Genomic DNA, 14,181 nt, shown 5'->3' with positions numbered 1-14,181 from the left:
TTACCCCCAAACCAAATAGATAATTTGTTTGGAATATGAAATCCTTTTGACTTAAGTTGGAAAAAAACTAACCAAATGTTGAGAGTCACATTTTCCCAATAATTAAAAAGAATAACTGTATATGTAAAAATGTTTAAAAGCAGCAAAACTACACAATTCAAAGTAATTAAATACAAGTAATTTGAAATTAAGAGTAGAGGAGCTTGAGAAATTTGCTGGAGGTACAGCACTGGTGTTTGAATATCCCTTTGGCCATGTTGAGATTTATAAGGAATAATTTTAAAATTATAACAATACATAATTAACAATCCTTTTAGACTGATAACATTTTTTAGATACGAGTTTTTTGAATATATAGTGATACTCATCTTTTATTGAATGAGTTAAAGTATATTCCTGATGTTTGTATACCCTCTGATAAACAAAATTCAAATTATAGGTATGCTTCTTATGTCTGAAACCCAGATGATAAATAGAATGAGGTATTGTACTAGGGACCACAGGAAGCCAGAAGATAACCTGGCTTATTCATTTAATGAATATTTATTGATCATCTGGAACTCTTTCAGATTCTTGAAGTACAGTTGTAAATAAGTTTCGATGGGGAGAGAGGTAAATAAAAAAGAACAAGTAAACTTTTTAAAATATTATGAGGAAAAGGTGCTGAAGTAGAGAATGATGAATGGGGCTGTTTTAATCAGGGTGGTTGGAAGAGGCCTTTCTGAGGATATGGTATCTGCATTAAGACTTAAAGAATTTAAAGTAGAACACACAGAGTAAAGGAAAGAGTGTGTTCCAGAGAGAGGACACAAAGTGAGCAAAGACCCAGAGTGGGGAAGGAGCTGGTGAGAAAGCTGGAGAAGAGTGTGGCAAGAGCATGGAAGGAGCCAGGTGGGCTCAGGGATTTGTAGGCCATTGCATAGAGTTTAGATTTATTGTAAGTGTGTTAAGCCAGTGAGGAATTTTGATAGGCGGAGTAATGAAATGATCCCACTTATGTACATTGCTTTCAGTACTGAGTTAAATAATGGATCAGGAGCTGGGAATGGGGTAAGAGGAAGAGGGGGCTTGGTTAAAATCATAATTATAACATAGCAATTAGGAGCATAAAGTCTGGACCTTTATCTCTGGAGTCATACCACCTGGGTTCAAATCTTCAGCACACTACTTAATGGTTGTGTGGCCTTGAGTGAGATACTTAACCTCTTTGTGCCTCAGTTTCCTCATCTGTAAAAATGGGTATAATAAGATTGTCTCATAGAGTTGTTAGGATTGGATAAATTCTTTATAAAGGGCTTAGGACATTGCCTGGCCCATAGAGTTATATAAGTCTTTAAAAAACCAATTATAAATATGCCGTCTTATGGACTAGAATGTGAAGCAGTTGATAAAATGTGTTCATTTGCCTCTGCCACTTGTGTTACTTCAGAAGGAACACACAAGAATTACTGCTATACAGTCTTTGTTTTGCTCGGTTCTCCTGTAGTAATAGATTTTGCAAAGTGAGGGCCTGGTCCAGTACGTACGAGTTTCAGTTAACAGGGTGCATGTAAAGCAAGGGCTGCTTGTGTATTAGAATTACAACTATAGAAGTGAAATCCATGATGCTCCCTGATCCACAGTTGACACTGAGCATAAGTAGGAGGTTTAAAGGTTTGGAAGTATTTTTTTCAGCCTTAAATTTTATGTTTAGCTCTTCAGCTATTTCTGTGGGAGACAGAAGTCTTGTGCCAAAATATATTAACGTTTTCAACCTTTCATGTAGGGATCAAAAAGTTAATTTTAGGGGCTATAGTAAACTAACAAGTCTTTCTGGCTGTGACCCCAAAAGACCTGGGATTGAAATGTTCCATGACAGTTTTTAAAGAAAATTTTGTGAGGTTTGTATTTCTCTTGTCACTCTCTTTGTGTTTTTGTTGGTCAGAGGCTGTTTATTTTAGTCCTCTCCATTCATATCTTAATCTGTATTCTCTTCCGTTGCCCTCCTCTGTTACCAAAATATCATAGATTTCATTTATGTGTTTACTGGTCAGTTGTTAAATACCCATTTTATGTGAGGCGTTCATTGTTAGTCACTGAGAGGGAACCAGAAATGCATAATGGGTAGTACAGTCAGTCCTGGTTCTTTGAGGTAGTTTTGTTTTACAAAGTCACTGCAAATACTGAACCTCTATTCCTAGAGGAAATACAGGGTTAGATTCCTTTGGGGCTCTGGTCACAACATTTTTATCAACCAGTTAGTGTGTAACCTTTGTTTATATAAGTTTCTATTTTAAAGACACCTTCTTTATATATATAGATATAGATATAGATTCATTAATATTGAACTCAGAGTCAACTACACTATACCTTATGCCAAACAGAGCTTATCTAACATAGATATTTTCTCTGTAAGGTACATTATAACATTCTTACTCTTAGAAGCACTAGATAGCACTTTAGCACTAGGCTTGGGGGCCATACTAAACAAAGGAATCAAGAAAAAGCATAAAGATCTGAAAAAACCTAACACTGAATAGACCAGGGGAAAGGACATTTGTTTACAGTATGAGAACTGAAACAAGAAGACAGAGCATCACCTTTTTGACCTCAGCTGGGAATGTGTGACAGATGACTCATTCTTTGCTTTTCACAAATGGCCATGAAAATGTCGTGAATATTGATTTTGGTGTTACAAATACAATTTTAGTGAGCAAATAAACTAACAAATACCGAGTCCTCAAATAATCAACTCTGCTTGTTTTTTTAAAACTTACAATATATTAAGGGGGTTAAGATAAATTCATGCATAGCTATTGTACAAGGCAGAGTATAATTCATCAGAGTTAAAATGTAATGTTTATTCCATCACAGGAAAGGGAGAATATGGGTTGGAAAGAGGAAGGCTTCATTTTGCATCTTTGTTAAAAACTAGTTTTGATTTTAAATGATAGAAGAGGTGGGGATTCCAAGGGTGAATAGTTAACTGAAGTAAGAAAGTAAAGGGCATGTTTAAATTTCAGCTAGTAATATAATTACCTCATAAAAGAAATGAAACAGAAGTAATGGGAGAAAAGGCTAGATAGATAGGTTGAGGCCAGATCGTGCAGGTCCTGATCACTAGTTTAGTTAGGACTTTGTTTAGTCAGAGGAAGGAAGCTATTTAATAATTTTAGTCCTTTCGTTCAGTTACTCAATAAATACTTACTACATGTCTGCTGTCATCAACCTGTTCCAGGTACTGATGATCTTTAAGTGAGTAAAACAGTTTGTGTCTTCTGGATGCTTTCAGTCCAGAGAGGGAAGCAGGCAAGTAAACAAACATGCTGTTATATATATAGTACACTGGGTTTAGTTTTAGTTCAAGACAGTGGAAAGCACATTATATGCTTTGCTGTGTAGCTAAGCTAAAATCTGATGATGAAGTGGAGTTAGTTGAGGGGGCAGGGATGGGTGTCCAGAGGACTTAGAGAGAACAGCAGTTGCACAGAGCTGGAGGTGAGAATGACAGTGATGGGACTGAAGAAATAAATTGGTATCTCACATGAAGGGCCTTTTTTTGCCATGTTAGGGAATGTGGCTTTCATCTTGAAGGTAATAAGGAAGCCTTTGCTACATTTAAAATCAGGGCTCAAATAGGTAGGATTTGTGTTTCAGCAGGAGTTTACTTTGGCTCTAGTGTGTTGGGAGATAGAGGAGAAGCAGAGACACTAGTTACAAGGTTGTTGGCATGAGAAATGGTAGTCCCCCTGGACCATGGTGGTGGGAGTGTGGATAGGGAAAAGTACAGGGACATATTTGAGAGATATTTAGAAAACAGAATTGGAAAGGAATGGATTGGAGGCTGGTTAGGAAGAGGGGAGAAAAGTAACGAATAGCGATACTTAAGCCATAAGCCTGAATGGTATTGTCCACTGATACAGGAGGAGGGAAATGTTTGGGGGGAAGGTTGTGATGAATTTGTGGTAGACAAACATGGCCAACACTAAATATTAGGAAGATGAATCTGATTGCGGTTTAGAAGATGAATAAAAGGAGAATACACCCAGAATGGAGAGATTGTTAAATCCGTTTACAGGAGCTTAGGCTCGAGGTGAGTGCCGGTATTTTTAACGCAGAATGAACAGGTCTTGGAAATTAATGGGAAGTAGGCAGTGAGGAAAGGACTCCCAGAGATGACTCCGAACACCCCAGCAGCTGTACCACCCTGCCCGGCTTTGTGATGTGCCCTGAGGTCGTGTATCAAGATGGAAAACAGTTAAGCTACCTTCATGTTGCTCCCTGTCAGATACATAGAAACTAGCACATTATTGTTAAAAAGCAGCTCTAATTATGAGAGTAATCAATTTTTCCACCCTTAGGACTTGATAAAGTTACTTTCTTTTTGAGTATCTCATGTACATATTTAATTGATCCTTAAGAAAAATGTTACCTCTGCAAGAGGGAGCCCAGAAAAGCAGCTGCTAGTGGGGAGAGGTATCCGCGTCTTTTCCCCTGCTCTTGGCTGAGTTTCTTTTTGTTTAGCTATGCATTATAATATGTAAAATAAGTAAATTGTGCAGGAAAAAAAGATGTTGAACATAGGGTTATTAAATGAGAATTAAGAAATTAAAACGTAAAGCAAAAAAAAAAATAAAGTGAGAACTTTGAAGGGATTGGAATAAAGTTTAAAAGTGTTTAAAAACCAAGGGGAGAAAAGGGTACAAAAAGAGTAAAAACAGATGAAACTTAAACAAGATTGAAAATTAAGATCAACAGTAAAGTTTCAGTCAAGAGTTTTTTTTTAAATATGACAAAAATAAATGAGTTGTAGGAAAAAGGCTGTAAAACAGCCAACAGGTAAGAGTTTAAACACATAAAAATAAAAGGTTAAAGGAAAAGCTATTAATTAGGTAAAAAATAAGAAATAACAAATATTAAAAGCAGTGGTAAGATAAAAAGTATAAACTGACAACATTTTTGGAAGTTTGGAAAAGAGGACCATTAAAAAAAAAATAATATATACAGAAGTGGGTTTCTTGGGACACTTAACAGAATGCTCCAGAGAAAAGGTATGTTGTCCCCAAAGTTTTAGAAATTTTTAACATAGTCCCCCTTTTGGAGACTCAAAATACGCATGAGAATGCTAAAGCCTCCAAGAAGTGTTGCAGTAATAAAATTACCTTTGTTTTACATAACATTTCCCAAAGCTCACCGTGGAGCACACTTCATATATAACCCCAATTAATGTCCCCCAAAATATTTTTCACAGAACACTAGAGTGCCGTTTAAGAAGAAAATTAAAAAATGAAAATCTTAAAAGTTACAGAGTTACGTGATAAAAAAGAAACAGTCTGCTGGAAATAGAAAATGGTTTTGGTTTGGGGCTGGCATTCACTCCTAGGGAGCCAGGGGCAGAGAGCAACCTGACACCCTTACCTTCTGGCCCTGCATCCATAGCTGGCTTTTCAGAAAGCTTTCACCCGTGCACGCGGGGGCCCTGATGCAGCACACCGGCTGCTGAGGCAGGGCGGTGGAAGCTGATCCTCGGCAGAATTCAATTCCCCCCTGCCGTAGAACACTTCCCTAGCAAATGAAGGAAAGTTTTATATTATACAAGCTATTTTACTTTTCTTGAAAAAATCGGTTTTTTCATTGTATAAATAAAATTTTAAAGCATGGGGCCCACCCCAACACTTTTTATTGGCTTTTTTCCTTCTAGGTTTTGTCCTCATGCACATGGTTTTATGTAATTGATATTGGTTGGTATTCTTACAATTTTGTGTTGTAAGAGCTTTGTTTTCTGTGGCCAGGAAAGGAAGAATTTCCTAGTGGTGGCTGCCTCTGCCTGTTCTATTGCTGTGTTGTTCTAAGCACCATTGCTGTTAAATTTTGGAAGCAAGTTTTCATCGTGCTTCCCTGAAACACACGGACAGTTCTTCCCTTTTGTGAGCCTCCCCAAATCGTACTGCTCTGCCAGAGTGCTTCTCTGGAAAATAATAACTCCTTAGCATCATGGGACTAGCCTTTGTTGGGACAGCTTTTTTTTAAGCCTGTCATTTGCAGCCCAGGTCATAATAACAGCACCTGTGCTAGAGACAAAATAGAAGGGCTTCCATGTAAACGATCAAGACCCTTGAACGTCCAGACATTTCCTAGTATAATGATTTGTGCTCTTACATAGGAAACAGGATAGAGGAACTGAAGTACTGGGGCTTTTCTAACATCCTTTGTTCAGCCAAACACTTCGTAGAGTGAATTACATGGACCTTATTTTTGGCATTTTGAGAGCTCAGAATTCTGCAACTTTTAATATTTCTAAATTGTAAATATAAACTTCATGCTAGATAAGTTCCCTTTTTAAAATAGCTTAAAAGTCTTTGACTTTTGCATAATTTGCTTCAAGTTATATTACTCCAATAGTTGATATGAATGAGGTAATTAAGTGAATCCAAAAAGTTAGAGACTTTTATCAGATGATGTCAGATTACCACTACAGGAGAAATTGCTGCCTAATATAAAATAAAACCCTCACTCACGATTGGTGGTGTACCAAGATTATTAAGGAGAGTGAACTTCAAAATACAAACTGTATTAAGCATAAAATAGCAGTTCTGTGCTAAGGCTTGTATTGATAGTTGTTCTGTTGCTAATACTCATTTCCAGATTTTTGGCCATTTGTTAATAACGATCATTTCTGCCTTGTTACATAGTTATGTTCTAGAAATCTTCATTTCAGTGTCCACACTATGGGTCAGATAGGTTGCTAGTTACTATGACTATAAAGGTCTGCAATAATGAATGAGATGTGGGTAAGTAGTAAATGTTAATGCCAGTCTCCTTTAAGGGCCATATAAAGAATATCTTCAAACTAAAAATAATAAATACCGGCAGAAAAATAACCATGTGTGCTAAATGCTTTACACGTCATTTCATTTAGTCTCTGTAGTACACAGGAACTACCTCTCAGATAGGGAAACTGAGACACATGTGGTTGATTTGTCCAGGGATCAGAGACAAGATATGGTCCCTATTCATTTGTAACAAATTATCAATCAATTAATACGTGTATTATTTTTCTTTTCTACAAAATAGCCATAAAAGATGAAGCGGAGTATGAAAATACATAGATGTGTAGTATTTTCTTTTAGTGTGGCCTTGTGTTTTGGAACAGTTCTTGGAGTGTCTGAGAATCCGCTGCTATCAAATGGGTTATTTAATTTGGTATTGCTAACCACTGAAGTTGTAAGGAAGGGGAAATAGTTGTATGGTTTCTTCCTCCCATGGGTCATTATTCAGTTGTGGACATCAGGATGTTTTTCTTGGCTTATCTCATCCATGGAGGTTTTCCTTTGCATATCTGTTACATAAATTACTAAACTATTTCCTTGAGAAGTTGTCAGTTCATCACACTTAGTAGTGATCAAGGAGTTGGTACCTTTTGGAAAAAAAGAATAAAATGACAGCCTTTGAGGGGCAGAAATCCAGCTACCATCCTGGTTTAAGTATTTTTGTTTGTTTGTTTGTTTTGGGTCAATTCCTATATTTCTCTGAAGAGTTGAAATAATTATATGTGGTTTCTAGTGTTTCCCAAAAGACTTTATGTTGGACACTAAACATTTAATGGTCTTTCATATAAAATGAGGTATTTTAATCACTATTTCTAAAAGTTTTTATCTTTCCAGTGATCAATTTATATGTACATTCTAGTCTGGTACATAGTTTGCCATTTGAAACTAAATTTGGAATGTTGACTTCTTTAATGATTATTCATTTTGTATGCTGTTTTCTGACCTTGAATTCTACATAAACCATAAAATAGTAATTTTTTGTGGTTTTGGGGGAAGAAATTTTGTAAGATATATTACTTCTGCTAGTTACATGTTAGGACAACTTGATACTTAAATGATGAACAAATCAGCTGTCAGGAATCTCAGAAATTTTAGATGTGAGTCTGGGTACTGTTGGCTTATGTAAACTGATACTGAATCAATACCGGACATTTTCCTGGAATGGTAGGTAAACTCTTACATAAGCAAGGAACCGTATTTTTTTAACGCACACTTTGAAATTGTGTGTATTTGGAATGCTGGTTTTTAAGCTTGAAATCTTTAGATAAAGATATCATTTGGACTACTGATAATCTGTAATGAGTATTTTTAGAGATTAGAAGAGAAAGTACGTTATAAATTGGTTTCTGTCAGTTACTGATTAAAGTTCTTAGATTAAAAATTTTTTGCCTTACATTTCCTATTATGAACCATTCTCCTTTTTAAAATGCAGTAGATTCTTGATAGATTTTTCTGTTCAGAGTTTTGACTGTTTTAAGCAGATCTAGATTTATTACAGGAAATATGTATAATTTTGTTAAGATCCAAATCTAACTTGCATCTGTGGGAACTAGTCACTTAGCTAGTAAGCCAGTCACTGGCATCCATCTTGCAGCTCAGCTCTGTTGTGCTCCAGCTCTGGGCTGTGGTAACAACTTTTAATAACTTCTTCGTGAAAAACAACTCAAAGAAAGCTAACCTCCAGTACTGGTAGTGAATGTGGCAGATCCTAAGAAAATGATGATTCACAGACAGAAAAGAGAAGTTTTACACATATTTAGAGAGGAATGTATCAGATTTGATGGTACCTTCGATTGATGAAACAATCAAACCTATATGAAATCAGTGAAAAAAATAAATAAAAGAAAAATGTTTGCAAAAGTTTTTACCTAAAGAAATTTGGTGAATCCAAATATTGTTGAGGAAGTATAATATGCACAGGATACTTTAATTCTTGATTGAATCTGTGAGATTGTCAGGAGTCTGTACATACATTTTTATTTTCATAATTTTAAAGATACACAGAGGTATTCAGTGCATCTTTCAAAAATGTTAAGGGTTTACTCTTGTAGTTTTTTTCTATCTGCAGAGTGGTGTTTTGTGTTTAATTTGCTCCCTGTTCACCTCTCTCTCAAAAAATTATGATACGGTACTACATACTTATGATATAAGTGGATTGAAATAGGGTATATGTTTTAGTAAGTAACCAGATTACTCTTCTGAAATCTTGTTACTGTAGAAGAATGGGTAAGATTTTAAATGTCTTCAGTTTCAGTTTTTCCCTATTCATACTGATATTTTTACCTTGCTTTTAATATGTGTTTAAAGCTGGGTGGGGGGGGGGTGTAGGTACAATGGTTTCCTCCTTTTCAGCTGGATAGTTGGTATTTAATTTTACTAAAACCAAAGAAAATGGAATTTGCATGACTGAGAATATATCTTTTAAAACATTAATTCAGCATTTAGTTCTTCTTAGTAGCACGATTCGTGATGTCATCTTATATATCGTAGGCTTTTTCATTTAACTCAGGTGCTATTACTAATTCTCTTCTTTTAGGGCATTATGGCACAGTAGAAAACAGGCTACATTTAACAAGAAGTAGAAAGCCTAACCAAATTTGGACATGTATTGCTATTTACTAGTCATGTGATCGTGAGTGTACATTTATTTAAACTTCTCTACTAAGGCTGTGCTGTTACATTTGTTTCCCTCTCTCCTCACTTGAAGTTTTAAATTTTTACTTATTTATTGTTTTGGTAGAGGGGCTTCTAGTAGTGGCAGCACTAGAGCCTTGGGTTTGCTTCCTCTGTACTTTTCAGTATTTATTTCGTTCATTTTCTTGTGATACTGAGGGAGTGCTGTGGGTTTCCCTTTGTTTTAGCACTATAGCTATTTTATAACTGAGATACTCTGTAGTCATATATGATCATTATATCTGCTTTAGCAACATTAATTCTTCTACTGAACTGTCACTTGTGTTAAGACCTTATTCATTGTTTTGTATTTCATTTTCAGATCAGTAAAAGGCTTTTTTTTTTTTGAAGGGTGCAACAGTGAAATTTATGTATTTGTTGAGTTTAGGAGAACTAGACTTTTTGGTTATCGACCATAAATTTGATACTGTCCCTAGGACTGTAATAAAATGTAACTTGGTTTTGAAATGAGTGTTGAGCCTATCAATGTTCAGCTTGCAGATAAGGATAATGTGGTGCAGGCCATCTTCCCCTGATGAAAAATGAGTGTCATGTGGTCTATTATTAAGCTTTTAGAGCAAGTGTTCTTAAAACTATTTGCCTACTATTTTGTTTAGAAACATCTTTTAAAAGGAACAAATTTTCCTGACATGAGTAACTTGTTACTTGAGAAAACTATCTTTTTCAGTGTTCATTTTATGTGTGTTTTATTGTTTTTAAAAAGTTTTTTAAAGATTGCTATTTTATAGGGAGTGAACAGTTTTACCTATATCATAAATGTATCTTCTGAAATCTTTGTTGTATTAAGATTAAGAGGTCAGTTTTAAATATAGGTTTTAATGTTGGAAATTGTTCTTCCCAAATACAATTTTTTTAAATCATGTTAATTTCAGTATTAGGTAACTAAATTGTCCCCTGTGGTTTTACACACATAGCATTTGGTATACATATTTTAGTATGTATACATGTATTTTAGTTACTAGTTTGCTGCATTTATTAGCCTGATAACAAGACATTGGAAGTACAAATAATACATGGTCTAACGTGATGCTTATTTGCCTATAAATAGTTAAAATGTTGCTAAGTACTCCATTTGTATTCTTAATGGCATTTAATACTTTTCTCTTAGTCACAGTATAATGTTCATGGGGGAAATTTTGGAAAATGCAGGAAAAGGAAAGTACAGTATGAAGAAAAAAGTACCATATTTAAAGCCATTACTTTGAACGCTGTATTTGTCTCTGTCTCTTGCTGCCCTTTTCTTTTTTTCTTCTAACTCTCTTGTGTCCGTAAGCGTGGATATACGTTCGACAAAGCACAAGTTTAAAGGTCAAAATACTGCTAAATATTTTTTCCTAATCTCAGAGTGAATGAAGTCTTTGTAATAACTTTAAAACAAAAAGAAAAAAACATATTAGAAATACAGGCCCAGTTGACTCCTTTTTTTTAAAAAAAGTAAAATTAAAAAGGCTGGCTAGGAAAAAGAGTTCTTAGTAAATCTGTTTCAATGTTCTTCCTTTGTTAGCAGTTAGGACTACAGAATACCTATGCTTTACCTTTTCTCTGGCTGCGTAGTTTTGTTTTAGCAAAGCATATTCTTGAACTTTGGCAGGAAAAAATATCATAAGGACTGCTGAAGTTATTTCTTGTCAGTCATTTTACTGATTATTCTTAATGTAGATTAGAAGAAACATTGGCCATCTGTGAGTGAAAGCCCCATTTTAGCCTTTACTTTCAACCAGTTTTGCCTCCCAAACCTGGACCGAAACCATTACCAAGTAAATTAACTTGATATTTTATCAGTAGTGAGTGGTGCAATAAGCAGAAAGTGGGAATTAAAGAGGAGGACCAAAATGAGTACTAATTATTTACAGATTGAATACCCAGCCCTTGACTTAATTGAATATTGGCAGTGTTCATATAGCCATAGAAGCATGTATACAGAACTCGAGGATGGTAACTTAGTAGTTGGCATCAAAAGTCCAGTGAGTATGAAAAAGAATATGTATATATATTGTATGACTGATCACTCTGCTGTACACCAGAAATTAACACAATGTTGTAAATCGACTATACTTCAATTAGCAAAATAAAATCCAGTGAATGAGTGGTGCTGGGTTGTTCAGAGTTAAGCACTCTCTTTAGGGACTTTTAGTCCTGTCCTACCTATTGCTGGGGTGTTGTGAGGAGCAAACGTGAAAGTGTGTAAGAGCACTGTGAATTGATTTTAATTATAGATTTTAGCCCTATAAAAAGCAGTGGTTCAGTATTGCTTTAAGGTAAAAAATCTTCAGAACACGAGCAGCTTCTTACATTGTTCACTCTGGTCATTCCCTGATAATTTCGTATAATTTTGTTTGCATAACAGATCCTCGACCTTTGTCTGAATTGTGTGTGGGTTTTAAAAAACTGATGGGTGATCCCCCTCTAGTGTCTGAATTATCCATTCTTTAAAAAACATTTGTGTCAATCATAGGAAGTTTTGGGAATTAAACTGGCTGTTTTTTCCCTGCTTATCTGGACATTTTTTTTTTTAACTTTTCTTTCTTTGGGAGACAGGGCGTGAGTTATTTTCCTTTCTTAAAAAGGTCACTGGAATTATGCATAGGGTGTGGATTGAGAGCAGTAGAAAACATGGGAAAGGAAGGATCAAAATACCATTTCTACCTTTTTAGAAATAGTTATTTTTAAATGACCTGGAATGAGGCCAAACTATACAGTGTTGTTTTGTTTTAGTTTACATTTGTTGCTGAATTAAGTACAGCTTAAAAATACTTTGTTTTGGAATCCTTTATGCCATCAGATCTCATCTTAAGAGTGTTCCAGTTTCTGGAAAGCAACGGTTTCATTGGAAAATGGCTTTAAAATAGAGCCTGATACTCTGTGGAAGGGTTCTAACTTTGTTACTATTGTTGCCATATTTTTCCATGGATATACTTTATATTGTGAATGTATTCTGATGGCAGGTTGTGATTTTACATAATTCCCTTTGTTTTTCAACCAAGGAAATAAGGAGATTCTTAAATTACTGGCTCTCTGCCAGCTCTTCCTCTTAAACACACAGCACTCAAACACACAGGCTTTCAGTTAAGAATCTTGTGAAGGGTTAGGGAAACAGGACCTTTCTCATTTGACCCATGGGCTTTTGTAGCTTGAACAAGGAAAGTAGTGTTCTGAAAGCTACAGCATTTATGAAGGCTCTAGTAAAAATATTTCATGTACATGGACTAGAGATTAACTCTTTTCATCTTGTCCTCCAACAATTAAACAATGCAAACAAATTTCAAGTGCGCTCTTGGTTATGAAATACTCGGGTGGATTATAATCTTAATTGCTATTGTTTATTCCTCCAGCTGCATTTTGATACTTTTAACTGTCTTAGCCACATATTCTTCAGTTACTAGAATAAACAAAAGCATTCTGAAATCCATTATTTTGTGGCATCTTAAAATGCAAATGTGTCATTGGCTGCCTTGATTTTATTTTGGTTCCATTGTTGGCAAAATAAGAAAAAACTGTTATTATTTCTTTACATGCACAATTATTGCCAATAGAATCGTTACTGGATTTTTATAAAAATCTATCCATTAATACTCTTAAATTTTTAAGAAGGCATTGGAGACCATGCATTTTTTTTAGTGCCAGGGAAATAATTTATAAATAATTTTACACTATCAAACCACTTGATATTTTAGAAGGCAGCTTTCTCCAAGATTTGACAAAGTTATCAGATTTCGGTTTTCTACCTCGGTAGAACAGTATTCTGAATGTAAATCTAGAAGCCAGATTTAGTCTGTGATTTGGCACATCATATTTATATACATTTAAATTTGAACTAACATCATTTATTAATTGAAATAAAAATAAATTTGAAATTATATTTGAGAGATTCGAGTACCAGTTAGAACCAGACCTTCCTTATTTAAAACAGAACTTTTTGATGACTGAAAAACCATACAGCGAAAGTAGGGTATATGTAACTCATAGTTACCAAATTCTTATTTTTCACTATTTCTAAAACTTAAATTTTAAATGGAAGGTTGGAATTACTATATTCACAGGCATCTGTTATAACAGTTGTTCAGTAATAATTGGAGCTTTAGATGTCAAATGAGTACTACTATAGTTGTCACATTTTCACAACATTTCTTTATTCCTCAGAATGTCTTTGAATTCTTAAATCCATATAAACATGAGAAATTCTGTTTTAACAACCAAACATTTTGCCACCTCATGTCTTAATAGTAAGGGAATCTTTTCAAAGTTAGTTCTTTCTTATAAAAATACCACTTAATATTTTAAAATTCTAATAGGTGGTTATTATCTCTGATAATAATAGCTAACATTTATTTAGCACTTCTAAGTATCAGACACTGCACTATTCATTGTGTGCCATTTGATAACGTTGCCCTTTGAGGCAGTAGTAGTATTTCTTATTTCCATTTTACATTGGAGGAAACTGAGATTAAGAGAATTAAAATAGTATTGCCAAAGGTCACAAAGTAAGTAATTGGAGTTAGATCTTTCTGACTCATAGAACCCCTGTTCTTAGCCACAGCTGAAGTCTTAAGTGGAAGTTAAATACATCATCGTATGATCTCCTGATAGAATGTTATGTAGCCATTAAAAGTGAGGATTACAGTGACTGTAGAGTGACAGAAAATGTATGTGATATAGTTAAGTGAAAAAAATAAGGATT

The 14,181-nt window shown here is 34.8% G+C and overlaps 2 protein-coding genes across 3 annotated transcripts in view; one reads left to right on the top strand and one right to left on the bottom strand.

Moving 5' to 3' along the window:
* Positions 1 to 14,181, bottom strand: part of LSM11 (LSM11, U7 small nuclear RNA associated) — a 770,662-nt gene that overhangs the window by 689,903 nt on the left and 66,578 nt on the right. The window contains exon 8 of the transcript XR_012505714.1: positions 5,386 to 5,544. The gene's annotated coding sequence lies outside the window, so the exon portion shown is untranslated. Of the gene's footprint in view, positions 5,545 to 14,181 lie in introns of the transcript that reaches the window.
* Positions 1 to 14,181, top strand: part of CLINT1 (clathrin interactor 1) — a 54,178-nt gene that overhangs the window by 12,226 nt on the left and 27,771 nt on the right. The gene's annotated exons all lie outside the window — the stretch shown is intronic.

This window comes from Camelus bactrianus, chromosome 3, assembly GCF_048773025.1.
Source record: "Camelus bactrianus isolate YW-2024 breed Bactrian camel chromosome 3, ASM4877302v1, whole genome shotgun sequence".
Classification (NCBI taxonomy): Eukaryota; Metazoa; Chordata; class Mammalia; order Artiodactyla; family Camelidae; genus Camelus; species Camelus bactrianus.
The sequence above is the reverse complement of the archived record's forward strand: the minus strand, read 5'-3'. Positions and strand labels throughout refer to the sequence as shown.